At 43.7% G+C, this 4150-nt stretch overlaps 1 protein-coding gene across 2 annotated transcripts in view; it reads right to left on the bottom strand.

Annotated features, from left to right (window-relative positions):
* sertad2b (SERTA domain containing 2b) overlaps positions 1-4150 on the bottom strand; it is a 28036-nt gene that overhangs the window by 2722 nt on the left and 21164 nt on the right. The gene's annotated exons all lie outside the window — the stretch shown is intronic.

Raw genomic sequence — 4150 nt, forward strand, 5'->3', positions numbered from 1 at the left:
TCCACCCCCGTCCGGCTCCCCCTCCGCGCCTTACCCGAACATAAATCGGGGAAACACAAAACCACAGGAGACGTACCTAAATAAAGATTTGATAACAACAATGTTTTTAGTTTTTCTGTCTTATCTACCTAGTCTGTGGTATTTATTTCCACGTTATTTGTTTTTAGTTTTTCTGTCTTATCTACTTAGTCTGTGGTATTTATTTCCACAGTATTTTGATCTCTTTAAACGCTGTTATATCACATTTTTAAACAGTTATTTTATCTCAGCTTACCTTCAACATCTTTCTGGATTCACATCTAGATCTTTGTTAATTTTCAGTTTGTTTTTTCTTGAACAACTTCTAACTTTTCCTTCCACCTTTTAGAATCCAAATAACACGCCTGCGTCGCTCATTGTGCCTCTTGGTTTTTTATGACTAAAACCTAAACCTGGTGGATCTCAGTAACAAACCACACCTCACCAAACTCAAGAAAAACCTGCTGCACCTTCACTGATCAGGTTTCACCACGGTGATTCATGACGACTGTGGATTTACAGAGAAATACATCCACATATACTGAAACCCACAGCAGCTGCATTAGTAGTGTCGCCACCACATACTGTGGCTCGGATACACACACACACACACACACACACACACACACACCACCTACAGTTATGAACGTGGTAGATACAGCAACGTTAGGAAGTGCTGTAGGTGTTTGTAATTTTCAGTTGTTGGAAGTCGACCAAAAAACAACCTCGTATAAATTGAGGTCTATATCAAAACTAGAGATGTGTCCAAGAACGCCCCCTAGACCTTGCGTAGTGCACTACATAGGGGGTACTCCATTTTGTAGTTGTGAGGAGATGGGGCGAGAGATAAAGGGAGAAAGTGAGTGAGAGAAACATGGTGAATGAACGGCGGTCACGTCATTCGTCAGTAAACAAATTTAACTCTGATCAAAGGACGGCAAAAACGGAAGGGTCAAAAAATGTGAAACGTGAAGAACGGTAGAAGAAGGAAATGAAGAAGGAAGGAAAGGGAGGAGACGGTACAAAAAAAAAAAGAGAGAACAATTTAAAATATGAATAAAATGGAAACATATAGTGAATACACAGACGTCATTAATAATGTAGAGAATTCCCCAGCAGTAAAGGACGGCAGGAACAACATAAATGAAAACAGTCGGCGCAAAATGGAGGGTGAATGTGAGAAAGAGAAAAAAAACAAAGATGTGGTAACGACTACTAAAATGAAGACACCCTGAAGACAAACAGAGAGACAGAGAGACGGAGAGACGGAGTCGCTGCAGTGAGTTTGACTCTAATCCAGGCTGACAGTCACCGGCTACACACACTCACACACTGCGCATGCGTCTTTCTGTATGCACACACACACACACATACACACACACAGACACAGGAAGTTGGAGCTGCAGGCCCAGTCACCACGACTGGTTGGTTGCCATGACAAACAGAGTCAGCTGGGAATTCACCCAAAGAGATGACAAAGAAAAGGAGAACGGGAAGAGTAGGAGATGTAAGAGGAGGAAGTGGAGGACGGAGCCAGAGACTTGTCCAGAGACGTAGGACAGGAGTCGGCTGAGTTCTCATCTCCTACTGTTTGACCAAGTTGCCCCAAGTCTTACAAGTTGCCCCATGAAGGGCAACTTTGGGTGGGCGGTTGATGAGGGTTGCAAAACAACATTGTAAACTTTAAAAATTAAAAATAATAAGAATAAAAAACAGTTTAAGGTTCAGTCAAAATGTGTTTAATGATAGAGAAGCAGTTCATCTGATAATGAATTTATCTGCCCTAGAAATGATCTTAATTGCCTCCACTCCAGCACTACCAAGCTCAGTCGTGCTGTTGGGCAACCTCTTGCCTCCACCTGTGAATGTTTGTACACCTTTCACTCCTCTGATCTGCATTTTAGCTGGAGGGAAAAACACCGAGGCCGTCTACTGCCGCCTGGTTCGACAAGTTTGTGACATTTAGCTGAAAGTTGCACTGAAGATTGTACGCCCTGAAGTCACAAACCTGCACAATATGTGTACAGTTGTACACGAATGTTGTCCTTCTCGATGGAGACTCAGCTGAGGCAGAGTCCAAAATAATTACTGTGACAGTGAGTTAAAGGACACAAACGTCATAAGATACAGTAAAGAAAAAATGTTTTGAGTTTGAATATATTTGTAGTTTAATCAAAGAAAAAAAAATTGAATTTTTCTCAAGCCCACCGTGTTTAAATCAAAGTACAAGTTAATAAAAAATTAAATCATAGTTTAGAATTTAAAGTCCAATTCCAAGTCAGTGTAAAAGAGTCACTAAACGGACGTGGACTTTTTGTCATCCTCACTTCAAATCTTGAATTTAAATTCTTGAATTTAAATATTCTCAGAATTTCACTGCAGCTGCACGTTGGTTTTTCTATGAAGAAATGGCAAATGAGAGACATGTGGGGGGGAAACGGACGTGGACTTTTTGTCATCCTCACTTCAAAAGAGTTCAACATGGTCTTGAATTTAAATATTCTCAGAATTTCACTGCAGCTGCACGTTGGTTTTTCTATGAAGAAATGGCAAATGAGAGACATGTGGGGGGGAGTCCGGGGGAGGGGGTGGGGGAAGGAGAGTGGGGGAGAGGGGGAGGGAGGGAGAAACAAAGAGTGAGCAACAGAGTTGGTTTCAAAGCAGTTCTCCGTCGTGTGATTGAGAGCTGAAGCAGCTGCACATGTCTGAGTCACTGACTCACGGCAGTGTGTTTGGAGCCACACACACACACACTGAGAGAGAGAGAGAGAGAAAGAGAGAGAGAGAGAGAGGCTAACATACCAGAGGTGCCCCACCCCTTACATTCCACTTCATTATCCTCCTCCTCCTCCTCCCTTTCCTTCTCCTCCACCTCTTCTCTGCACTTCTTCTTCTTCTTCTTCTTCTCTCGTACTTTTCTGCATCTTTGCTTAATTTTTGTCCTCCTTCCCTTAGGCCCTCAGCACACATCACACCTCCTCCCCGAATTTCCACCTCCTGACTGACTGACTGACTGACTGACTGACTGACTGACCGACTGACGGGACCAACCTACAGCCTCTGAGTCGTCTCTTGATACCATCACATATTGGGAATGAAAAAAAGTAAGACAAAAAGAAAGACAAAAAAAAAAAGTCAAGTAGACAACACACCACAGCGGAGGAGGTGCTGCTCTATCTTCAAGGTCACCGTGACCGAACCTGCCGCTGTCAGCGGTAAACGGTCTGGAAAAGTAGCGTCTTAAAAAAATTACCTTTCATTAGTCGAGAGCAACAAGTCAACAACGGCTGGAAGGAAAGTAAGTCGCGTGTTTTTGAAGGTCAAAACGATAACGAGCTCCAAATGTGTCGGTCGTTAGGATGACAATTATTTAATGGACGGAGGAGGAGGAGGAGGAGGAGTAGGAGGAGGAGGAGGAGGAGAAGGAGTCGAAACGTTGACGCAAAACTAGCAACATCCATGAACGAATTAAGGCGTCGAGCCCTGAACATCGTGAGGGCTGCAGTCTTTCACGCTTCTCCAAATCATCATCATCATCATAGCAGGTCTCACATCTACTTTCTTCACATCACCCCCCCCAACACTTGTGTCCCTCCACTCCCCCTGGAGCCTCTTCCTCACCCCTTCCGTTCACTTCTCCACACATCAGGGGCTCGTTCATTTGTTGAGACTCTTCTTCGACACCACGTGAGGCGTTGAAGTCCCTGATCCTGTTTAGGGGTAAACTGGGAATAACAGACATCACGGAACTGACCAACAAACCAGGCAACAGACGGCATCTGTGAGAACCAATAACCAAACATATTTGACAGGGACCAATCAAAAAAAACTAAAGGTTTTGAGGTTTCCCTTCTCTGGATTTTCAACACTTTAACACTTTTTTTTTATTATTCGCCTCCATGTGTAGAACGGTAAAAACAGAACACACCCTACATGTGTTTTAAATTTAGGCTCAACACAGGTGTATGAATGGAACAATGTGTGTAACCACACATCATACATGGTGTGTGTGTGTGTGTGTAACAGTGCAGTGTCAGTGGACGGACTCTGCAGTGATATTATGATCCTGTAACTGGATACGCTGCTCTCCATGCCTGAGCTGCACATCCACCGTCGCCCCTCCCCCTCCCCA

The sequence above is a fragment of the Cynoglossus semilaevis genome, chromosome 12 (genome assembly GCF_000523025.1).
Source record: "Cynoglossus semilaevis isolate Cse_v1.0 chromosome 12, Cse_v1.0, whole genome shotgun sequence".
Classification (NCBI taxonomy): domain Eukaryota; kingdom Metazoa; phylum Chordata; class Actinopteri; order Pleuronectiformes; family Cynoglossidae; genus Cynoglossus; species Cynoglossus semilaevis.